Raw genomic sequence first — 26,587 nt, 5'->3', positions numbered from 1 at the left:
TGGCAATGCTTTTTAATGAAACAACTTAAAGGGGGTTTTTTTTTTTTTTTTTTTTTAAGTTAAAAACCACTTATCTCTGGCCAAGCCATGGCTGGACATATCACTAAGACACTACATTCCAGGGGCAGGGACCACATGGAAGGTCTAAATCAGATTCCTGATCCAACCTAAAGGTTGGGTACAGTGGAGTGAATCTGTAATCACAGAGACACAGGAAGTCTCAGGCAGAAGGATCATGAGTTTGAAGATGGCATGGGCAACATAGACCCAGACTGAAAAATAGACAGACTCAGATGTGAGGCATATGCCTGCAGTCCCAACTGGGAGGCTGAGAAAGGAGGACAAAGACATGGCGAGACCATGTCTCAATAATAATAATAATAATAATAATAATTGAAAAATAACTATTGGGACCAGCAGATAGCATAATGGCTACATCCCTGGGCTCCCATGTAGTTGACCACGGTTCGAGTCCTAGACCCAGCGGTTTAAACTCATGCTGGTCATGTGTGTATGTGTGCCCAAGAAGATCCTGAGAGGAGAACGGAGGAGAAGGGACTGCGATGTGGCCATCCATCCTGGGGAGTGATTTCTCACTTTCTGTCTGTCTCTGTCTTTCTGGTGAGCGCACGTGCTCTATAGCAAAAACCTCTCCAAAAAAGAATAATAACTATCAATTATCTCTATTGCAAAAGCCAATGAAACTTAGAGAGTACTATGACTACATACTCTGCAGAATGACAGCAGCACAGCCATCATTTAGAGGCTAAGTAAAAAAAAAATGTTCAGAGAGGAAGGGTAAGAAGGATCCCATGGCCCAAGGAAAGTCTCCTTACATGGGACTTTACACCGTACTGTGTCTTTTTCATGCACACAGCAGGTTTAAAGCAAAATGGTAGAACCACGGCAAGGTTCCTGCCTGTTTCTTAAAATGAGTAGGTCGAAAGTATAACTTGTCTTTCTCCCAAGAGCCTAACCAGCTTCCAACTCTTCTTACCTCTTAACGATACCACTATCGTCCCCAGTGCTAGCATGAAAGCAATGGAGTCAAATTCAGTTCTTCAATCTCTTCATTCGGCTCTTATCAATTTTATCTCATCATGCCTTTCCATGCTACAATGGCAGCACACTGGCTATGCTGACTTTCCCAGTCTGCAACATCCCAATCAGGGCTATCCAGTTACTCTTCCTCGTGGGCCATGAACTTTTTTCCACCTCTTTTACTTACTTCACCTGGAAATGCCAAACCTAATCCCTACTTGAACTTCTCAACTCACTCCCCAGCATTCAGAATTATTCTAGGCCTCCCATGAGCTAGTTTTCATCTATTATAAGAAGTGTGAGTGGCCTGTGTAACAGTTACCCCTGAACATACCTTTTCTTCTAAAGAATCATTTATTTATTTAATTCTATTTCTCATCATTACTTATTTTTAAATTTGACCATGAAGAAACAGAAAAAAGGGACCAGAAGTTAGCGTACTGGCTATGTTGCTGGACTCTCACATAGTTGACCGCGGTTCGAGTCCCGGACCCGGTGGCTTTAACTCATGCTGGGCGCGTGTGCGCATGTGCCCAAGATCCCAAGAGGAGAATGGAAGAGAAGGGAATTGCAGCGTGGCCACCCCCCCTGGGGGATGATTTCTCTCTTTCTGTCTCTCTGTCTCTGTCTGTCTGTCTGGCGAGAGCACGCGCCCTATAGCAAAAACCTCTCAAAAAAGAACAGAAAAAAATGGTTAAGTGAAAAAGAAGATAGGTCTGGGACCTGAACTGAGGGCAGCCATGTGGAAGTCCAGTGCCCCAATCACCACACCACTTGCTGCCCCCATCCCTGAATATATCTTATCTCTCCTTCCAATTTATGAACACTTCAAGGGCAGGGAATGTATCTAATTGACATATTGCCTCCCCCACACATAGCTGATAATACACTGTAGGCATCTGATCATTGTTTCTTGTACTGAAATGAATTTCAGAATGATGACACCTACAGTCTAAGAAATCTAATCAAGAGATTATTATTACTTTACAAAGTAACTTTTTTAGAATTATTTAATTTATTACTATTATTTTTTAATTCACTACAGGATATGTGCTCTCCAGGAAATGAACTGCAGTCAACCATGCAGGAGTCCAAAGCCTTGACCACCATGCCACCTGCTGGCTCCCACAAAGTAATACTTCTAAAGATTTCCTCTTGGAGAATCAAATAGAAAAAAACAACAGCTACACTGGTAGCTAGTTATAAAACAAGTACTTTGTGCCAGATGCTGTTTTACTTATTGTTTTAACTCATTTAATCTTTATAACATCCCTATGGACAAAAGTATTATCATTATTATTGTTATTATTATTTTGTCAGAGGGCACGTGATGGTAGAGAAACAGTGACAGAAAAAAGAGAGAGAGAGGGAAAAAGCACCACCCCCATGGAGGGTGGTTATTCTGCAATCCCTTCGCCATTTCTCCATTCTGCTGGGATTTGGGGCACACACACACATGCATCTGGTGTGTTTTTTAAGCCATTAGGGTTGAAATTTGAACTGTGGTCAGCCATGCTGGTGCCAACACCCTAAACCACTAGGTCATGAGGCTGGCCTATAATGATTCACTTTCCATAAATACTATAGAGCCATATGTTCTCTGTTCACTGCAAAAGTGACTCAAATCAGAAACATTATTTCAGAGGTTATAAATTTAACGTGTGCTCACCACATTTACTGAGAAATATCTAAAATCTGCTTAAATAAGTATTTTCACCAATAGTGCTATTGGGAGATTCAAAAGAGAAGATATTTGGCATATTCTACTTCATTGAATATTACTACTTAGATGTTTCCCCCATCCCTTTCAACAACAAAAACTAAACAAAAATAGCTATTTGTGAATAAGTATGAGTCTTCATAACTTCATTGTTATTAAGTTACACAAATTTAATTCTCATCTGCATCTAGATGGGTTTGTGTGAGCAGCCTATATATAGATTAAGAGAAGTCTTTAAAGCTGATGGATAGTGAACCAAATGAGTTGCCTGCCAGCAGAGACTGGAATAAAAAGAGAATAAACCAAACCATAAAGTGAGAAACCCTAGGTTCTCCTCTACCCATGGGAATAATGGGTTTTCACCTGCCTTGAACAAAGGCAAACTCTTTGAATAACTGATTACTTGAGAAATCAAAGCAAAAGAGTTATATTCAGGGCGAGCAAGTGATGTGGAAGTTAAAGCAGATGGATCCCACATGGCTGACTGCACAGTTCAAGTCTTGGACCCAGTGGCTTAAAAATCACACTGGGCACATGTGCATGTCTGCCCAATCCCAAGAAGAGAATGGAGGCAAAGGGACTGTGGCATAGCCAACCTCCCCGATGATCTCACTTTCTCTTTCTGGCAAGCACATGCAGTCTATAACAAACTTAAAAAAAAAAAAAAAAAAGTGACCACCATATATCTCTGTCCTGTAAGACCATGAAAGTATGTTGATGGCATTCAAGAGGTAATAAGGTCCAAGAACAGGAGACATGAATCAGGGTGAATCAGGAATAGAAAGAGAAAAGAATAAGAAATGAAGTGTTCTCAAAGGGCCTGCAGGCAGCATGGTGGTGAGGGCACTGGACTCCCACATGGCCAACTGCAGTTTGAATGCCAGGTCTGGTGGCTTGCTTTCTTGTTTTCCCTCTACCTCTTTCTCTGTCTCTCTCTAGTAAGCATACAAGTCTTGTGGCAAACTGAATAATAATGATGATAAAGAATATTAAATAAATAATTCTAAAAGAAATTAGTTATTCTTTTATTTATTTTTTTGAGAGGTTTTTGCTATAGGGCGTGTGCGCTTGTCAAAAAGATAAGAGAGAGAGACAGAAAGTGAGAAATCACCCCCCAGAGGGGATGGCCACGCTGCAATCCCTTCTCCTCCATTCTCCTCTCGGGATCTTTGGCACTCAAGCACATGCATACTGCGTGAGTTTAAGCCACCGGGTCCGGGACTCAAACTGTCATCAACTACATGGGAGTCCCATGTAGTCGACATAGCCATTAAGCCAACTGCTGGTCCCAGAAATGAGTTATTCTTTTTTTTTTTTTAATTTTTTTTTTTTGGAGAGGTTTTCGCTATAGGGCGCGTGCACTCGCCAGACCGACAGAGACATAGAGACAGAAAGCGAGAAATCACCCCCCAGAGGGGATGGCCACGCTGCAATCCCTTCTCCTCCATTCTCCTCTCGGGATCTTGGGCACGCACGCACACGCGCCCGGCGCGAGATTTAAGCCACCGGGTCCGAGACGCGAACCGCGGTCGACTACATGGGAGTCCAGCGACATAGCCATTACACTAACTGCTGGTTCCCAGAAATGAGTTATTCTTAAGCCCAGCTCTGTGATTCCCATTGGTTTTAGTCCTAGATTTCGCTGGAAAGGGAGCCATGCAGTCTGGTAGGCTGCTCCTACCTTACCCATTTATTGGTTCCACCAAGGCCACTGGAATCAGGAGATAAAGTGTAAAAGTCATAAGGAAGTAGAAACGAATACGAAGGGGGTAAGTATGGTAATAACAAGATAGGGAAAAAGATGTAAAAACCCTCTCTCTGCATCACCTTTTACTCAGTATGTCCTCATGGGAAGATTCTCAGATGCAGGAGCATTCCATTAACTCAGCTCTAACTTAGGAATACCCATAAGTCTTTTCTCATGAAATTTTAAACCAAATGACAATGAATTGGCTATAGCTTTACAGAATACTTATGTTAGAAAAAGCTCCAGAGGGACCAGCAAATGGGGTAATGGTTACATTACTGGACTCCCATGTAGTTGACTGCAGTTCAAGTCCCGGACTCAACGGCTTGAATCACGCCAGGTACGTGTGCGTGCGTGCCCAAAATCCCGAGAGGAGAATGGAGGAGAAGGGATTGCAGTGTGACCATTCCCCCGGGGGTGATTTCTTGCTTTCTGTCTTTCTGTCTCTGTCTCTCTGGTGAGTGCACATGCTCTATAGCAAAAATCTCTCATTTAAAAAAAAAAAAAAAGAAAAAAGAGCTCTACAAAACAGACTTATTGACAGGTAAGGGAAAAAATTCTTAACTAGAAATTATATGCTAGTCAAATAAAGTACTGTATTAAAACATGAATGAGGGGAACCAGCAGTTGCATGATAGTTGGGGTGCTGGACTCCTACACGGCTGACCATGGTGGGAGTCCTGGACCTGATAACTGACTTACTCACTCGTTCTCTCTCTCTGTCTCTGTCTCTCTCTCTCTCTGCCTCTCATGTGCATGCCCTGTAGTAAATTAAATAATGACAAATAAAATTAAATAAATAATTCTTAAAAATAAAAAAGGAACAAACAAACCATCAATGAGGTTTATATGCTTGAGGAAGCCAAAATGCAAAGATGCCTTCTCAAATATCTTTTCTCTTCCCTACTCAGATATTTGGCTTTAAGTTGTGGAGACTCTCATGTTTAGGAAGAGAAAACTGTTACAAACATTCAACTGAAAGACTGGTGTGACTAGAGTTAAGTTTGGAAGCACTAATTTTCATGTGAATTAACAGTGACCTGCACACTAAAATACTAAAGCAGCCCCAAAGTACTAAAAAACAAATTAGTCAATTCTGGCATTCCTAAGATACAACTGAAAATAGGGGATTTCTGCATTTCTTTTCATTAAATTGCAGTGCTTATTTAAATAATTTAGATTAAGAAGTATTTGAGTTATATTATAACCACAAGAATTATAATCTACCTCATTCTCAATAATAGAATAACTAAGCAGAAAATCAACAAGGATATAAAAAACTTGAATAATATTATCAATTAAACAAAATTAACAGACATCCAGAATACTCCTGACAACTAAAGAATATACATTTTTCTCAAGCACACATGAAACATTCCAAGACAGATCATATACTAGGCCACAAAACAAGCTGCAATGCAGTTAAAAGGATTAAAACAATTCTTTTTTAAAAATTATTATGTATTTAATTTTTTATTTATTCATTCATTTATTTTAATTTGACCAGAGAGAGACACAGAGAAAGAAACAGAGAGAAGGAAAGGGAGAAAGGAAGCTGCCAGGTCTGGGACTCGAACCATGGCCAGGCATGTGGGAGTGTCCAGCACCTTAACCACCACACCACCTGCTGGTCCCAAGGAATAAAATAATTCTATGACCAGAATGGAATTAAAATCAGAAATGAACAGAGGGAAATTCATACATATGTAGAGATTAAGTAACATACACTTAATAGTCAATGAGTCAAAAAAGAAATAATGAGAGAAAATAGAATTTTGAAAACTGAACAATATATCTAATTTTTTTTTTCTTTTTGGAAAGGTTTTTGCTATATGGCATGTGCACACACCAGAAAGAGACAGACAGAAAGCGAGAAATCACCCCCGGGGCAGATGGCCACGCCACAATAACTTCTCCTCCATTCTCTTCTCAGGGTCTTGGGCACACACGCATACACGCCTGGCGTGAGTTTAAGCCACAGGTCCAGGACTTTTAAACTGTTGTCAACTACATGAGAGTCCAGTGACATAGCCATTACACCAACTGCTGGTCCCTATCTCTAAATTTATGGGCCACAGCTAAATTACTGCTTAGAGGAATATTCAGCAATTTAAATGCATTGGGACTAGCAGGTGGTGTGGTGGTTAAGGTGCTGGACTCCCATGTGGCTGACCACAGTTCAAATCCCAGACCTGGCAGCTTGCTTTCTCAGTCTCCCTCTCTCTCTCTCTAGTCAAATTGAAGAACAATAAATAAGTAAATAAATAATTCTTAACAAAATAAAAGCCAAATGTATTCTATTAATTAGCCTACCCTTAACCAAACAGAGTTTACTGGCAACTATGATTTCTGAGAGAAAGGGATGAACACTACATATGGGGTTGGCTGTCTGAATATTTTATGAGCTCCAAGTGAATGGAATATACCTACAGAATTGACCTTTTAAGGAAAGACCAAGAGTCATCAGAGAAAGACTTAGAAGACCTGGGCTCTAGTCATGACTATTGCTACCTAATCAAGTCATTTAACCTTTCACCCTCAATTTTCTCACTATATGGAAATTTTGAAAATTAACCCTTGCCCTTTGGCATTAAAAAAAAAAAAAACAATGTATAAGAAAAGTGTTTTGTGGGACCCACAGTTGGCATAATGGCTATGTTGCTGGACTCCCATGTGGTCAATTACGGTTGGAATTCTGGATCCAGTGGCTTAAACTCGTGCCGGGCGCGTGTGCTGTGTGCTCAAGATACCGAGAGGAGAATGGAGAAGGGATTGTGGCGTGCCCACCCCACCCCCCAGGAGTGATTTCTCACTTTCTATCTCTCTGTATCTGCCTGTCTTTCTTGCGAGTGCATGCACCCTATAGCAAAAACCTCTCCAAAAAGAAAAAAATGAAAAGTGTTTTGTAGGGAACCAGCAGTTAGCGTAATGGCTATGTTGCTGGACTCCCCCATAGTCGACCGCGGTTCGTGTCCCGGACCCGGTGGCTTAAAACTCATGCCGGGCGCGTGTGCGTGCGTGCCCAAGATCCCGAGAGGAGAATGGAGGAGAAGGGATTGCGGCGTGACCATCCCCCCTGGGGGGTGATTTCTCGCTTTCTGTCTCTATGTCTCTCTCTGTCTGTCTGGCGAGCGCATGCGCCCTACAGTGAAAATCTCTCAAAAAAAAGTGTTTTGTAAAACGATAACATAGATATAAATGTTTCATTAGAGGCACTTACATCAAATGCATTTTCTATAGGGCAGGAGTAAGAACTACTAGTAATCTGGTATCACACTTCTATTAAGATTTCCTTTGTTCTGCAAAGTAAATAGGGCTTAAAACAAAACATCCTTATTTAAAATCACATCCCAAGTTGTTCTTGGTGGGGTGATGGGGTTAAATGAAGGGAGAAAAGGGGAGAAGGGAAAGGAAAGAGGGAAGGGAACTGTTTTCCTTTGGAAGACAGTTGAGGGAATACATCATGAAACATGCTCTGTTGCCAGATTCTAGACACTTAGTAAGCTGGGCGAAGACGGACAGTAGTGTAGTGATAAAATACAGTGCTCTGCATGTGACCCACATGGGCAGGTTCTGGGTTCCTGTCCCAGGACTTCTCTGAGCATGCTGAGCACATGCTTTGCCATGTCCCACAGCACGCTGGGGCTGAGGGCAGACTGCAGTATGAAGATCCTTTTAGGGTGCGTGCTCTCTCATGCATGCACACTTATGAAATAATCTATTTTATAAAAAGAGTTTGAAAAATAAAGCACGAGATGCAGAGAAAGGAAGAACTAAAGCATCAGTACCCGTTCATTATTAAAATGAAATAAATAGCAATCATTCAAAACATGCTCCCAAAATTCTAAACTACTAATACAGAAGTAATGGTTAAAGGACCCAGAAAGATCCATTTATCTTTTGGCAGAGAAAGGAGGAGCTGATGAAATTCAGATCCAGAGTTGAGAAAAAAAGGTAGAAGTGAAGGTAAGCAAAGGAAAGTAAAATCTCCCCAGGATTCTACTAATCCACCACCTGAATCCTGCCAGGGGGTCTTCCCTCCTACTAGAGAGATTCTTGGTTGGGTCAATCATCCATTCACTTAACTAATATTTAACATGTACCTACTATACATGCTAGGCACTATGCTAGGTGATAAAGCAGTAACTCGGACAGATAAGATCTTTGACCTTACAGGGCATCGTTCTAGTGGGAGAAACACAGTAATCAATAGGTTCTACATATTATCATTTTGGTGGTGGAGAGAGACGGGGTGGGGAGACGTAATTTTAGGTAAAATATACAGGAAGGCCCTTCTGAAGAGATAGATGATTCTTGCATTGAAGCCTAAATATGTAAGACATGAGGAATCTATTATGTTGAACTCCTACATTATACAGTCACTAGGTAGATGTACTACTACAGTGAATCATTTCTTCCCAGCAGCTATTTGAGGGATATATACCTCTATGTTACAGATAAAGAAATTGAGGCTTAAAGATGATGAGTAACTGGTTGCACAGCTAGTTAAGAGGTAGCGCCAGACACATCATGGTTGCCCTGATACCAGCCTGTGCTTTTTCTACTAAATCCCATTTAATGTCAGAGTCACAGCAAAAGTGCTATTAATTATATACACCTAAATACATAAAATCAAACTCTCCCATGTCCTAAATATTCGAGGGTTCATCATTTCATTTTGGGTAGAGCTCTTCTACCCCCTTAATGTAACTTCCTCCAATTGTAGCAGACAGATCTCACACTGCCCACTACTTCGATGTCATCGGAGTCTTTCCTGAGGATCCCTAGGCGATACTCAAATAACTCCATCATATAAGATCTGAGCTCAGCGTGCACTTGCACCAGATGTCTGAATGAAGTGGAGATAAACTGGGAATGTGATTCCGTTAGCACATTTAGGCAGAGCTATCTGAATGCTCCCTTAAAGGCACCAGAAACTGTGTTTTCCTTATTGTGTTAGTTCTGCACTTTTACCCAGAGAATGTGGGCAGCCATGACTCTCATTTGCTAATCCCTGCTGGTATTACTGTTACTGACATTCTACACCCAATTTGGTTGAGGGCAGGTGAAAGGTGAGCAGATTCAAAACTTGGGACAAGGCAGTCAGTCCACACAGCAAGTTAGCAAAAACAAAAGTTGTTTCCCCAAAACTAAATTAGCAACTTATACTTTCTATGTCTTTATAATATGGCCTGAAACATTTACAGCATAGTAGGATGATAATGATAAATCATGACAGAAGCCTGCATCTTCATATCAATTCTGTAAATACTTGGAAAGCTAGTTTTTTGTTTTGTTTTTCCTATTGAAGGGTTTCAAGCTCCTATTAATAAACTTTTCCTACTTAGCTGCTTGATTTTCTTTTTTTTCATTATAGCTATATAGCACATACACTCACTGGAGGGGGGACAGGGTTTTTTGAGTGAGCGAGCAAGCACCACCTAGGGTGCATTTTCATGTTACAATTCCTTTCCTCCATTCTTCTCTTGGGACTTTGGACATGCACACACATGCACCCAGTGTGATTTTCAAGCTCTTGGTCCAAAACTTGAACCATGCAGTCCCATGAAGGATCCAGCTGCCTTACCCACTGCACTACCTAGCTGGCCTGATTCTATATAGTTTAAAATTAATGCTCAGTATTTGCAGTAATTATACATTTCATTTAACTTACACTTTGAGGGAAAAAAATAATTCTGACTACAACAACAAAAAAATTTTTTAGCAGAGGTTTTTGCTATAGGGTGTGTGTGCTTGCCAGAAAGTGAGAAATCACCCCCTAGGGGGGATGGCCACGCCACAATCCCTTCTCCTCCAGTCTCCTCTCGGGATCTTGGGCATGCATGCACACGCGCCCACCGTGAGTTTAAACCACTGGGTCCAGGACTTGAACTGCGGTCAACTACATGGGAGTCCAGTGACAGAGCCATTATGTCAACTTCTGGTCCCTACAATAATTTTTTTTTTAATTACCAGAAGGCACATGCACTTGACAGAAAAAGATAAAGAGAAGGACAGGGAAAAAGCACCCCTCAATGGGAGCATGGTCACACCACAATCCCTACTCCATTTTACCATACTGTCTGGATTTTGGCTATGCACATAAATGTGCCCAGCATATTTTTCAAGCCACCAGGGCTGGGAGTGAAACCATGCAGTCAGCCATGTGAGAGTGGCTTCTTAACCCACCAGGCTCTAAGGGGCCAGCACTGATTAAAATAATTTTTTATGATAAATTTTTCCTAGGGGGGGACCAGCAGTAAGCATAATGGCTATGTCACTGGACTCCCACGTAGTCGACCGCGGTTTGTGTCCCGAACCCAGTGGCTTAAAACTCACACCGGTCGTGTGTGCGTGCGTGCCCAAGACCCCGAGAGGAGAATGGAGGAGAAGGGATTGCAGCGTGGCCATTACCCCAGTGAGTGATTTCTCCCTTTCTGTTTCTCTGTCTCTCTCTCTCTGGCGAGCGCACGCGCCCTATAGCAAAAAAAAAAACAAAAAAAAACAAAAAAAAAACAACTCTAAAACAATTTTTTTTTTTCTAGGGCAAAAATAAGAAACAGAAGTAATTAGGAACTTGGCCATATGGGTTTTAAAAACACACACACACACACATTACATGTACATATACATAAATATACACATACACACACAATCTGAAAGGTCTTAAAATGTTTATGTGTAAAGTTCTCTATGGAGGGGCTGGCAAGTGGCAGGGTGCTTAAGGACGCTGGATTCTCACATGGCTGAACGCAGTTCGAGTCCCAGACCTGGCAGCTTGCTTTCTTGCTTTCTCTCTCTCTCTCTCTCTCTCTCTCTCTCTCTCTCTCTCTCTCCCCTCTCTCTCGTGCTCTCTTGTTCTCTCACTCTGTTCTTCTCTAGTCAAATTAAAAATAAAGTTAAATAAAAATAATTCTTGAAAAAAAGTCTCTATGACTACTTAAAGAAAAATGAAATTTTATCACCCATAAATCCCAAGGGATGTAACATTTTAACTATGTGACTCTGGGTTAGTAGGTGGCATAATGGTTAAGGTACTGTACTCCCACATGGTTGACCATGGTTAAAGCTCTGGACCTGGCAGCTAGAAAATCATGCCAGGTATGTGTGTGTGTATAACCAAAATGCCAGGAGAACAGAGAAGGGATAGCGGAGTGGTCATGCTGCGTGGGGGGTGATTTCTCACTTTCCCTCTCATTGTCTCTCTTTGGTGAACACATGTGCCCTATGGCAAAAACCTTAAACAACCAAGGAAAAAACTATCTGACTCAAAATTTTAAAGGAAAAATAAGTTATGAGAAATGCTCTAACACCATTTTTCTTCTTGTGGAGAATGAAATGCAAAAAATTTAAATCCCATGCAGTGTATGAAGATGAAAGCTACATGTCTATCAGCTAAAACTGAAATGGCCAAAGCAATAGCCAGTCCATCACACATTTAACTGCTAAAGCACTTTCCCACCGCCTATTCCCCGGGTTTAGTGAAGACATCTCAAACGTAAAGGTATGTGTAATTATGGAGAGTCTGTGTTGTTTTAAGAACAGCAACTTTGGATTTCCTGAAGTTGTGTGGTCAAATTTGCAAGTGGAACATTACATTACTGCAGGTTTTGCACAAAATTTTACGAAACAGACCTGCATTAAGTTAAAGCAGAACTGAAATCAATTCCTTTTCTAGTCACTTCAGGAATGATTTCCACATATTTCCTATCACAGAATCCTCCCTTTTATTTAGCTGTTTTGTTCCTTCAATACACACCATGGGTGGAGGAGACAGTCTAGTTCACAAGTTAAAAATAGAATGCACAATGATCAAATAATTACCCAGTGTCCACATACCACAATTTTCTAGCATAATTCTGAGTGATGCAGAGTGCCACACCTACCAGCAGAATGCTTATTTTAAAACATCCCTGTTACCAGCTTGTACCCTTCTTCCCCCTGCACTTTCAAATCATCCAGGTATTAACACCCATCCCTAAGAAGTCTCACCCTAGTGCTTTAAAAAAAAATTCATTAGACCTCCTTGACACACTGTCTGAAACACAAGCGAGACCCCTTCCCCTCTTGCTCTTCTGCCTCTCCTGGGCATGAAAACAGAACTACAGCAACAGCTGGGGATCATTAAACCGACAGAAATAGCTTAGGAGACTCCAATGGTGTGTGAGTTGGGGGAGGAGAAGGTAAGTATCGGATTTTAAAAATCAAAGGGCAACAAGAAGAGGGTGCACACAAAGCCTATGGAGTGTACCACATTAAAATTTCCTTTATACAGCCAAGGGAATGCACTGAGGCAAATGAAGGAACAGATGACTGCAGCCTAACTTGCCTAGCTCCACCTATTCTTGGATGGAAGGTTTAGTCAAACCAAAAACTGTGCATAAGAAAGAAGACAGGCTAGGGGTAGGAAGAGAGCAAAGTGTGGTACCTCAAAGACTAACCCCAGGTCATCCTGAGTCTGGAGGAAACAGAGGAGGCGAGTCAGTTCTGGAACCCAACTGACAGAAAAAATCAACTCCAAGATGGGATAGGAGCAAGGGCTGTGAGAATATACACCAACTACTAACTGGACTCAGACCAGCCCAGTTTCAAGGCATCCCCTCAACCGGGAAGGATCAAATGCTACATGAAATGCAGGCTCTTGAGTTGTTCTTGCCAAAGCACAGCCGTGCTGCTCCAGTGATAGCTTTTAAACCTGGCAGGCTCTGAAGGTCTGTGCAGGAATGTGCCATCTGCCTGGCCCACTGCCTGAGTGTGTTCAGCACATACCTGAATGCCCCAGAGGAGCTTTACTCAGATCACCCCCAGGGAGCTTGCATATCCTGATCTATGCCTTTAAGTCTGGTTAGCCCCAGGACTCTGGGGTACCTTCTTCATTCCCGCATTTGCTGGTTGTCTATTCAGTATCATCGAGGCCTCTCCCATCAAGGCATCTTCTTTACAACTAATCTTATAGGGCTGCAGTTTCAGATGGTTCCCCACCTGCAAGCCCAAACAGGAAATGATTCGATTACAGATTTTATGACTGCAACTCTCTTTGGCAAGAGTGTTTTGTAACTGTGAGATTGCGTGAACTTCAGTTGAATATTTTATTTGATGAATCTAAATGATTTACTGTTGGTCTCAACAAAAAGCAACCACTATATTATCCTCTCCAAGAACGGTTTGCTTCTTTCCTAATCACAAATCTGGCAGAAAAATATGTTCATGTATACTTCTGAACTATACCAGTTTTATCTATAATTGTATTTAAACTTGCCTTTCTGTAATGAGTCCAAAAACCTCACAATAACTGGCTCATTCCAAATACTTTAAGGTAGTATTAATGAGGGTAGAGAATATATATAGACAGAAGACTAAAAAAATTTTTTGATTTTTTTTTTTTTTTGAGAGGTTTTTGCTATAGAGCGTATGTGCTCGCCGCAATCCCTTCTCCTCCATTCTCCTCTCAGGATCTTGAAACGCACGCACTCGTGCCCAGCCTGAGTTTAAGCCACCAGGTCCTGGACTCGAACTGCGGTCAACTACATGGGAGTCCAGTGACATAGCCACTATGCCAACTGCTGGTCCCAATTTTATTTTTTAAGAGAGATTTTTGTTATAGGGCACATGCTATTGCCAGAGAGACAGAAAGAGACAGAGAGACAGAAAGCGAGAAATCACCCTCAAGAGGGGATGATCATGTTGTAATCCCTTTTCCTCCATTCTCCTCTCAGGATTCTAGGCACATACACACACATTCCTGGCTTGAGTGTTAGGCCACTGGGTCTGGGGCTTGAACTGCAGTCAACTACGTGGGAATCCAGCAACGTAAACATTACTCCATCTGCTGGTCCTGATTTTTTTTTTTAAACATATGTCACATATAGTTCTTTGAGGCAGACTGTAATATCAAAGGACAGGATATATATTAATCAAACTATTGCAACTATTATCACCTCTCCATGTATGCAGCCTAGGTAGGCATAACTGCATTAATGTATTGCTCATCAACCTTTAACAAAGTAAAATCCTTTACCTAAAATTTAAAAATTAATATCATATGGGGCCAGCAGGTGGCGTAGTGGTTAAGGTTCTGGACTACCACATGGCCGACCATGGTTCGAGTCCCAGATCTGGTGGCTTAAAACTCATGCTGGGCACATATGTGTGCGTGCCCAAAATCCCAAGAGGAAAATAGAGGAGAAAGGACTGCACCATGGCCATCACCCCAGGGGATGATTTCTCACTTTCTGTCTCTTGGGCTAGCACCTGTGTGCCCTATGGCAAAAATTTCTCAGAAAAAATTAATGTCATAAATACTTACAGTTAATTACTATGTGCTTAATACCTTAGTACTATCCACCAAATAAGAACCAAGAAGGAAAATACTACTATATATTTATGTAATAATTTACAAAGCTACTTTCACACAAATTATCTCATTTGATCCTATGAGTTAGGATGGTAGACATTATACCCATTACACAATGAGAGGAACTGATCTGCCAAACTTGTAAAAACTTAGCCAAGCGCACCACTGGCAAGATCAAACTAAGAACTTCTAGTTATTCTACCGGCTCAGTGCTGGGACACTAGTCGTCTACCACAAAAAGATTAGTTGCTCTCGAGACCAGCAGTTAGCGTAATGGCTATGTCGCTGGACTCCCACATAGTTGACCGCGGTTTGTGTCCTGGCCCCAGTGGCTTAAAACTCACGCCGGGCGTGTGTGCGTGCATGCCCAAGGTCCCGAGAGGAGAATGGAGAAGGGATTGCAGCGTGGCCATCCTCCCTGGGGGGTGATTTCTCACTTTCTGTCTCTCTGTCTCTCTCTGTCTTTCTGGCGAGCGCACACGCCCTATAGCAAAAACCTCTAAAAAATTTTTTTAAAAAAAATATTGCCCTTAAGGAATTAATCTCTCACATTTAATGCCTTGGCTAGTGTTTCTAAGAGCACCACGTTTCTCCCTAGTAAGAATCTGATCACCTCCTGATCTAATATATTTTAAATTTAACTCAACATAATTATAGAAAAAGGTTATTACTCACATCACTGACAATTATTGGATCTGAGTTTCTCTTGAAGGTTAGAATTATTAATATGAAGCTGAATAAAACTGAAATTAGGACAGAGTGCTTAATATTTATCTCCCACTTATCTCACACAGCCTGCTTACTGGGGAGGACACCGCCCTCTAGTGCCAGGAAGCACAGTAACCACTGGTAATCTAAAATAGAAGGTTAGCTTAACTACTGCAATATGAATGACCTACTATGTGTAAAACTTTGCTAGGCACTTTAGGGGGAACAGAGAGAAGAGGTTAAACATAGCACACACACACACACATACTATACACACAACCATAAAAACTTCATAAACCTCTGAAAGGATTTATGATATAATGGAGAAGATAAGAAATGTAAAACAAAAATCACAGACAGTGCTACAAGTGTGCTTTAAGAGTATGCAGATAAGTTACTAGAGTACAAAAAGGATTAGGTATGCTTCATGGGGGTAGCAGCACATAAGCAGCCTTGGAAGGACTTCTTAACTACAGACGAACAACATGAGTCAAGGCTTAGAGGCAGGAAATACTATCAGGTTAAGAATATAACCAATACTGGGGACCAGCAGTTAGCGTAATGGCTATGTCGCTGGATTCCCATGTAGTCAACTGCGGTTCGCATCCTGGACCCGGTGGCTTAAAACTCACACCAGGCACATGTGCGTGAGTGCCCAAGATCCCAAGAGGAGAATGGAGGAGAAGGGATTGCAGCGTGGCCATCCCCCCTGGGGATTTCTCGTTTTCTGTCTGTCTGTCTGGCGAGTGCACTCACTCTATAGCAAAAACCTTTCCAAAAAAAAAAAAGAATATAACCAATACTGTCCAATTTAGTTGAAGCGTTAAATTTGGGAAAGGGAGTAATAGAAGGCTCACTAAAGTCAGACAGGGAAGGGACTAGAACTATGCTATCCAGTATGGCACCCACCAATCAGATATGCTATTTAAATTTAATTAAGTAAAATTAAATACTCAGTTTTTCAATCACTTTAGCCACATTTCAAGTCTTAGCAGTCACATTTGGCTAGTGGCTGCTGGACAATACAGAAATAGTATTAGGCAGGGTTGTACCAGAAGGTTGTATGAAACCTCAAAATAACAATTATCTAAGATTGCTCACTCCCATCATTTTTTTGCACTTAATACAAAGATACTCTCTCTTTTTTAAAAAAACAGATTTTTGCTACAGGGTATGTGTGCTCACTGAAAAGACAGAGACAGACAGAAAGCGAGAAATCCCACCTCCCCAGGGGACGATGGCCACGCGGCAATACTTTCTCCTCCATTTCCCTCTTGAGATTCTGAGCATGCACATACATGTGCCCAAGTGTGAGTTTTAAGCCGCCAGGTTCAGGGTCGATCCATAATCGACGAAGTGGGAATCCAGTGACATAACCATTATGCTATCTGCTGGTCTCTATTCTTTTTTTTTTAATTTTCTTAATTATTATTATTATTAATTTGCTATAGTGCACATGTGTTCACCAGACAGAGAGAGAAAGTGAGAAAGCAGGACACCAGGTCTAGGACTCAAACCGCAGTCAGTGTGTGGGAATCCAATAACTTAACCACCATGACAACCTGCTGGCCTAGCACAAAGATAATTTTTTTTCTTAAGAATTATTTTATTCAATTTTATTTATTTTATTTATTTTAATTTGAACAGAGAGGGACAGAGAGAGAGCGAGAGAAAGTGAGAAAGAAAGTCAGCAGGGTCCAGGACTCAAACCGTGGTCAACCATGTGTAAGTCCAGCAGCCTTATTCACCACACCACCTGCCAGCCCCCACAAAGATATTCTTAATGATCAAATTGTGAATCTAAAACATTATCGTCCTATTTTTAAAGTTTATGTATTTCTTTGTTCCATGAATGAAAAAGGGAGCAAGTGCACAAATGTAACCCCCACCTAGGATGGTCATGCTGTGATCCATCCCCAGTTACAGATAATGGGCACACGTGCACCCAGCATGTTCAGGGAGGTCTCCAGATGTGAATCCACAACCTTCCTGTGTAAATCAGCCTTACAAGTGTTGTATTATCACTGGCCACTGTCCCCAGCTTCCACCCATAAATAAGACTCTTGATTACAAAAAGCAGCCCAAAGATTTAAGTCCTGAGCCATACTGTTTTTCTGCATCTCAAATAATCTTCCTTTTTTATAATGCTGCAGATATTCAAAGAAAAATGAACTGCCTCTCAATTAAGTGTGTAAAACTACTCTCTTTGCATATTGGGCACTAATGATCAGTCTCCTTATGAGCAGAATTCATTCATTACTGATTCTACAAGCTCAAATCATCCTGTCAAATGTTAGCAAAGGCCTAAAAAGATCTCAAAAACTTAAAGATTTCAAAAACTGGGGTCGGCAAGTGGCATGGTGGGTAAGAGTGCTGGATTCCCACACGGCTGAACATGGTTCGAGTCTCAGACCTGGTGGCTTGCTTTCTCACTTTCCCTCTCTCACTCACTCTCTCTCTGTGCCTTTCTGGTCAAATTAAAATAAATAAATAAAATGAATGAATAAATAAAATTAAATAAATAATTCTTTAAAAAAAGATTTCAAAAACTTAAAGTTTTTAGAAAAGTAGCATTTAGGTAATTAATATCATAGATTGTAAATAAACTGATAGTGGATAATTAGTATTTCCAGGGTAAGAGAACAAAATATTAATAAATCTTTTCCATTCACATCTACAGAATTTGGGTAAGTCCTCATCCTCTTTTTTTATAACCTGTAACTCTTTTTAAAAAATATCTTTTATTGGATATATTTGAGGTTTACAAAATGTTATGACAGAGTGTAGCCACATACAGATTAGCGTACGTTTTTTCATTTGTGTGGTAAGAGGATCTAAAATTTGTTCCACAAAAACTTACCTATTCTTAAATTTTTTCATTTTTGTATCAATTAAATGGTTTTTCCCTATTCCTCTTCTTCCCTCCCATTACCCACCCCCTATTATCCAACACCCTGTACTATCTCTAAGAAGTTTTCTCAAATTTAAAACTGATCTTTTGGGACCAGCAGGTGGCGTGGTGATAAAGGCACAGGACACTCCCACGTGGTCAACCATGGTTTGAGTCCTAGACTGGGTGTGGTTTGCTTTCTCAATTTCCCTCTCTTTGGTCAGATTAAAATAAATGAATGAATAAATAAAATTAAATAATTCTTTACAAAAAAAACCTGAACTTTTACGCAGAACTCAAATGTGTCCATTCTACTTCCAAAGAATATCTTTCCAGCAGACTCAGGATACGAAAAAAGGCTGTTCACAAACGAAACTCTTTTACTATTGGTGAGGCCTGCCCTAATTATTCACCCTAACCAAAACTAAGATGTAATACAAGTAAAAAGCCTGCCAAATGTTATTTTATTTCAAATTATGATGTCTTAGTGTTATGAGACCTTAGAGGCTATCTCACCACTTTCAGTATTTAACAGACAGAAGTATCTTAGGTCCTCATCAATAGCTCCCTAGTTTTTTTGTATAGTACCTATGGCCAAAATATGTTTTATTTCTAAAACACTGCATTTGAATCACAGAGAGAGGAAGAATCCCACCTTACTAAATAAATGCTTTTCTTCCCTTCTCCTGTAATCTAGGGTTAGTTCTATGAGCTTTGCGTGAGGGGAAGGAAAGGAATAAAGTTTAACAACCTAGTCACTGTCTCACTAGGTCATGAAATGCACCCTACAGTACTGTAGCCAGCTGGGTACTCAACAAGCTTTAACATAAACTCTGAGAGAATAAACCACCCAAAGTCAAAACCTGGATGGCTACAAAGAAATAGTTAAAGGATAAAAGACAGCACTAAGTTTAGGAAGAAACAAAAGCATACAAATTCCAAAGGATAAATACTCTAACCTTCCCGCAAATTGTGATAAGGGGTCAGGCACACTGCTGAGTAGCTGTCCTTCCCCGGCTTCAGGACTATCCATGAGAGTGGCAGAATCCTGCAGGTGGGCTGATCAGCCTTGATCTTCTCCAGCATGCTGGAGGAGAGGGAAGATTCCAAAGGCCAGTGTTGCAATAAACCAATCTTCCTTCCCTCATTCCTTAAAGATGCCATTTATCATTTGCAGAAGATCTGATTAGCACTGCACTTTAGGTTAAAGTGGGCAGTGCATTTCTGCAGTGCAAAGGCTTGTAAGAAAGGCTTGCAAGAACAGCCAGGTCCCAAGTTTACTTAAGGAGTGGGGCATTAAAAGCAGTGACAGCAGAAGGTCAGAATCAGTAAGTCTCCTGGCAAAACATTTCTTCCTGTCAGCACTGGGCCTCAACAGAGACACCTCCCTCCTATACACAAATGCCAAAAAGCAGGACCTGGATGATTTCAATGTTCGTAGAGCTGGAAGAGAAGAGGGTTCCCTTAGAGAAAATGCTCGTAGCAACCAGCCAACCTCATTCACCCAAAATAGTAAACAGTTGGTTTCTCTGCTCAGAACCAAAAGGCTTCTGCCAGACAAGCAGTATCACATGACCAGGTTCCCTCTCCTCTCCTCTGCCACCCTCCCTTCTTCTGCAAAGCCTGCACCAATTGGAACAGGAGCTAGAACACAGCACTCTTTTATTTTACTTGACATTTGTTTTAAAAGTTTATAGATAAAACACACCAATCTGGGGAGTGGAGAAGGTACCAAAGGAAAAATTCAGGAAGAACAGACTTTGAAAAAAGCTGTATCACAGCACCAAGATGGAAACCATCAACATAATGGTCAACTGGCCACTGTTCTCAATGAGTGAACGAATGAATGGACAGATTCTTCTTAGCAATTTGTACTTTGTTGAGAAAAATCTTTAAAAGAAGATACAGTTCAGAACATATTTTGATGCTTTTGTTTAGAAAGAAAATGAAGGCACTTAGATGCAGGCTAGTGTCAGAGACAATGTTTTGGCACAATAGTGACAGGCCACCAAAACTTTGAAATCTGTAACCCCAATCTTGATGACCTCAATTTAGCTCACCATTTGATTTTACTCTTTAGATGTCAGTACCCATCATCAAACCACTGGTAGGCAATCTGGACAGGTACATCGAGAGACTGAACTGAAAATCTACCCAGCTGAGCTGATTATAGAAAGTGCTGCCACCATGACCCTCACTGGCATTTTTACCCAAAGGGAAGGGGAAAAACAATAAGGCTGGCAGCACAGCTAGAGTCAGATGTGCCACTAGATTCTTCTCACTACAAGGCTCTTCAGCAGCATGCCAAAATCTTAAAAATGGCAGAAATGTAGAAGAAGGGATCAAAAAACATGCCAATTTCCCATGTTGGAGGGTAAATTTGCCCCTTCCCCCCCCCAGCACATGTGCCCTCTAGCAATTTTTTAAAAAAAGTATGAGAATCAAATGTGTTACCATCATCTGCCATGGACCCTACTTACATGGCCAACCAGGGGGCTTTGAGAATAGTCACTTATCCTTGTCCATACCCATACCCCATACATCATAAAATGCTCATTAAATGTTTGTAAAGTAGAGGGCCAGCAGATGATATGGTGTTTTAAAGTGCTGGATTCCCATATGGCCAACTCGCGGTTTGAATCCTGAACCTGGTGGCTTGTTTTCTTCCTTTCCCTTTCTCTCCTTCTCTGTCTGGTCAAATTTAAAATAATACTACTACTAATAATAAATGGAATTAAATAAATAAATAATTCTTTTTAAAAAGCCTGTAAAGAAGAAAGGAAAATGGGGAGAAAAAAAATATATCATCTGAAACCCTTAATTTAAAGCAACACCTTTTCTAGTTAGAACATATGAAGATAATTATTTGGCTAGAGTTGGAATACAATTATTACCAATAAATAATTTGTTGTCAAGGATGAGGAATAACAGGAACTCTTAGACATTAAAGGGTTAGTAGGGTGAGATGGCTACAAAAATGATAAACGTTACTGTAGGATATAATTTGGAACTTTAAGTTAAAATTTCACTTATTGTAGAACCCAATAATCCCATTCCTGAATATTTATCCAAGAGAAATGAAAATATACATCCACATAAAGAGCCAAACATGAGTGCCAGCAGATGGTGTAGCAGTTATGTCACTGGACTCCCACATAGCTGACTGCAGTGACTTGAAACTCACGCCGGATACATGTGTATGCATGTGTGCCCAAGATCTTGAGAGGAGAATAAAGAAGAAACTGTGGCGTGGTCATCCCCCGGGAAGGTGATTTCTCACTTTCTCTCTCACTGTCTCTGTCTCTCTCGCCAGTGAGCACATACACTCTAAGGCAAAAACCTCTTAAAAAAACCCATACATGAATATTCATAGCAGTTTTATTTGTAATTACTAAAAACTAGAAATAATACAAATTCCTTCAACGTGAACAAAAGAAAAAATTGTGGTACATCTAACAACAGAATACCATTAAGTGAGCAGTCAAAAAAAACTTCACAAACTACTGCTACAGGCAACAACACTGATGAATCTCAAGAGTGCTATGTTAAGTGAAAGCAGTTGTACATAGAAGCCTACACACTGCATAACTGCAGTTAAATGAAATTCAAATAAAGGCAAAACTATGGGGCAAAAATCAAACCAGCAGTTGCCAGGAGCTGGGAGTAGGGAAGAAGACTGTCTACAAAGAGACATGACAAGAATTTATGAGGTGATGAAAATACTCTGTGCATCCTGATTGTTGTGATTTACCTTCAGTAAAAGATCCTAAAAAGGGGGACCAGCAGTTAGCGTAATGGCTATGCCGGGGGACTCCCAGGTAGTCAACCACAGTTCAAGTCTCGGACCCAGCAGCTTAAATTCATGCCAGGCACGTGTGTGTGTGTGCCCAAGATCGCGAGAGGAGAATGGAGGAAAAGGGGCTGTGGCGTGGCCATCTCTCCTGGGGGGTGATTTCTCACTTTCTGTCTCTCTCTCTCTCTCTGTCTTTCTGGCGAGCACATGTACCCTATAGCAAAAACCTTTCCAAAAAAAAAAAAAAGAAAAGAAATTCCTAAAAAGGGAGAGTGGTACTGCTTGCAAATTGACCAGGTTTTTAGAAGCAGATTACAAAATAATATGCGTCAGACTAGAATGGTAGTTAATATAGGTTCCAGAGCCAGGCACAGTTGTATGAGGTACTCAACATCTCTGTGCCTCCTGGGAATAACAGTACTCACATTACAGGGTTGCTGCAGTAAATTAGTTAATACATATAAAGACTTAGAACAGTGTCTCTCTTTTTTTTTTTTTTTAAGTGGAGAGGTGAGCTCTCCTTTTTTTTTTTTTTTTTTTTGAGAGATTTTCACTGTAGGGCGCGTGCGCTCGCCAGACAGACAGAGGCATAGAGACAGAAAGCGAGAAATCACCCCCCAGGGGGGATGGTCACGCCGCAATCCCTTCTCCTCCATTCTCCTCTCGGGATCTTGGGCACGCATGCACACGCGCCCGGCGTGAGTTTTAAGCCACCGGGTCCGGGACACGAACCGCGGTCGACTACGTGGGAGTCCAGCGACATAGCCATTACGCCAACTGCTGGTTCCCAACAGTGTCTCTTTTATAAGCATTCAGTTAATTCAAGTTCTGTCATCACACGATTATGTAATATATACATATACACATTTCTCTCTGCACAGAACAGAGTGGAGGGATGGTCATCATCTGGGTCTTAGGAACAGAATGATTTTATTTCTCCCCTTTTCCCATTTTGTATATCTGCCATCTTCTACATTTTCTGCATTAAACTATTGCCTTTATAATTAGGGAAAAAAAAATGCCCTCAAAAAAACACTGAAACAAATGTCCACAAACAGATGAAAGGATTGAAAACCTGTGGCACATATACTCCATGGAATACTATTCAGCCATTAAAAAAAAAAAACAAGGCCCTGGAATTTGATAGAAAGTGGACGAGTATGGAAGATTTGTTGCTGAGTGAAGCAAGTCAGGCTATGAAAGAGAGACATTGTGTGTCTCCACTTAACTTATACCGACTGTACTCTATGGTAGAGACTGAAAGACTGGAGAACATAAAAGTATTAAAACTTGTAATGGACACTAGAGACAAAGTGGAAAGTGAGTGTGAGAGGGGAAGAGTGTACGAAATTCGGGGGGGAAATGAAGAGATAAGATGCTAATGAGGGGATCAGCAGTTAGCATAATGGCTATGTCGCTGGACTCTCACGTAGTCGACCGCAGTTCAAGTCCTGGACCCGGCAGCTTAAACTCACACCAGGCGTGTGTGCGTGCGTGCCCAGGATCCCAGGAGGAGAATGGAGGAGAAGGGATTGCGGCGTGGCCATCCCCTCTGGGGGGTGATTTCTCACTTTCTATCTCTCTGTCTCTGGGTCTTTCTGGCGAGTGCACTCGCCCTATAGTGAAACCTCTCCAAAAAAAAAAAAAAAAAAGAAAGAAAAGTAGTTAATCCGACCAAGAAAAGGTTTTGTTAAAAATAAATAATAATAATAAAAAACAAAAACCCTGTTGTCAAGTTATATCTGAACTGGATATTAAAAATAAATAATAATAATAAAAAACAAAAACCCTGTTGTCAAGTTATATCTGAACTGGATATTAAAAATAAATAATAATAATAAAAAACAAAAACCCTGTTGTCAAGTTATATCTGAACTGGATATTAAAAATAAATAATAATAATAAAAAACAAAAACCCTGTTGTCCAGTTATATCTGAACTGGATATTAAAAATAAATAATAATAATAAAAAACAAAAACCCTGTTGTCAAGTTATATCTGAACTGGTTCCTCTTTTTTGAAATGAGCCACTAGTCTACTAAGGCCAGACTTCATCTACTAAGGCCATATTCATTAGCCCCCATAATATATTTGCTGATTTCCATATCCTAGCCAAGCATGCCCCTGCCCTTCCTACTGTCTGATACATTGCTCATAACCCATCTTCTGTAGCACTTACTTAACAAAGGAAAACCATGAAATCACCTCTCTTTCAGACATTGACTTGTTTTTCTCTTGTTATTTAATAATTGCCCATTGTTGGGGGCGTGGTGGCGCCCGCCCTATGGCAATAATTGCCCATTGTGTTCCTTGAAATAAAGTTTCTTTAGTTTAAAAAAAAAAAACCCGGAAAGAAAGGAGACTAGGTTAGGAGTTAGGATCCTGTTTTTCAGCTGTACTGCTAATTTATTATATGGCCTCAGGGCATCGCTTTCATCTCTGAAAAGGAGTGGCTGGACTATACAGGATGTCTACCATCTCTAAAATGGAACAGCTCCTTAAGATTTATGGAGGAACTAGGGAAGCTATAACCTTTGTTTTGTTTCATTTTTCTTTTGATATTTGCTGTCTGCCTACCAAGTGCTAGGCACTGTGGACGCAGGCAAAACACCTAAGTCCCAGCCCTCGTGGAGTTTACAATACAGGCTACATTCTGGTAGGAATGCAGACGAGGGGACCTAGCTGAGTTTGGAAGAGTCAGTGAGGGCTGCCAGGAGAAGACACCTGAGCTGAGTCCAAAATAGTTTAAAAAAAAAAAAAAAAACCAGTTTGAGGACAGTAGATGGTATGGCGGTTAAGGCACTGGACTCCCACATGGCTGACCGCAGTTAGAGTCTTGGACCTGATGGCTTGTATTCTTACTTTCTCTCTCTCTGGTGAACATGCATTAAAACATGCATTAAAAAAAAATTATACAAATAAAATTAAACAATTTTTAAAAACGAGCAAAGAAACCAGTTAAACCAAAAAGAAGCCTTCCAATAGAAGGGAGAAAGATGTACAAAAGCAAAATGTGTGAAAGTAACAATTTGGGGAATGGAAGATCTAGAGAAAGAGAACTGAAACAGATCATCTGACTATAGTGTGGAAATGAACAAGGACAGATAGCAAGGTAGGAAAAAGATCTGTTTAACAGTACTAAATTCACACTTCAGTTCATAACTATTTTCTCGTAAAGACATCATGCTTGGAGCTTACATTCCTTTAGGATTTCTCAAACTGCTAACATCTGCCCATGTTACATGACCTAGTAAATTAAATAAAAACCATCACCCAAAATAGGGAGCCAGTCACAATCTCTCCCAGGATTCCTTGTTCTGATTCTCTAATACTGAGTCATTTAAAGAACAGAGCTACACACAGAGCTGACAAATAGTCTGAACGCAAAACTATGGAACAGAGATTCCAAAGCACACTGTGGACTCACCATTTGCTGCAAGTAGAACTTTCCAAAAGAGAAAAAATAAGATGAAAGGAGTGTCTTCTAAATGGCTGTGCCCTTGAGCAAGTCTTCTAGGAGAAAAGCCATAGCAAGCAATAAGTTTCTCAAGCTAAAAAAAAGTTTTAATTGGGACCAGCAGTTAGCATAATGGCTATGTCGCTGAACTCCCATGTAGTCGACCGTGGTTCGAGTCCTGGATCCAGTGGCTTAAACTCAGGCCAGGTGCGTGTGCATGTGTGCCCAAGATCCCGAGAGGAGAATGGAGGAGACGGGACTGTGGCGTGGCCATCCCCCATGGGGGGTGATTTCTTACTTTCTGTCTCTCTTTCTGGCAAGTGCACGCATACTACAGCAAAAACCTCTAAAAAATTTTTAATTAAAAAGACTGGTATCTCATGAGGCCAGCAGGTCACATGGTGGTTAAGGCACTAGACTCCAACATGAGTAACTGCAGTTTGAGTCCTGGACCTGGAAGCTTGTAAGAGACTGCTGTCTCTTTAAAGTCACATACTCAAAACAGGATGATGAGCCTTCTCTGAAAAAGTGTATTCTCTTCTTTTCTTTTTTTCAAAGAGGTTTTGCCTTAGGGTGTGTGCACTCACTGGAAAGAGACAGAGACAGTGAAAGAAAAAGTGGGAAATCACACTCCGGGGGGATGGCCGCACTGCAATCCCTTCTCCATTTTCCTCCCAGGATCTCAAGCCACTGGGTCCGAACTCAAACCGCAGTTGGCCATGTGAGAGTCCAGCAATGTAACTGCTACACCATCTGCTGGTCTCAAAAACTTATAATTTTAGGGACTAGCAGTTAGCATAATGGCTATGTCACTGGACTCCCATGTAGTCGACCTCAGTTCGAGTACCAGACCCGGTGGCTTAAACTCACGCCGGGC

At 40.9% G+C, this 26,587-nt stretch overlaps 1 protein-coding gene across 3 annotated transcripts in view; it reads right to left on the bottom strand.

The window, feature by feature from the left end:
- MRTFA (myocardin related transcription factor A) overlaps positions 1-26,587 on the bottom strand; it is a 112,800-nt gene that overhangs the window by 53,226 nt on the left and 32,987 nt on the right. The gene's annotated exons all lie outside the window — the stretch shown is intronic.

The sequence above is a fragment of the Tupaia chinensis genome, unplaced genomic scaffold (assembly GCF_000334495.1).
Source record: "Tupaia chinensis unplaced genomic scaffold, TupChi_1.0 Scaffold000294_5, whole genome shotgun sequence".
Taxonomy (NCBI): domain Eukaryota; kingdom Metazoa; phylum Chordata; class Mammalia; order Scandentia; family Tupaiidae; genus Tupaia; species Tupaia belangeri.
Note: the sequence above shows the minus strand (reverse complement) of the source record. Positions and strands in the feature narration are given on the sequence as shown.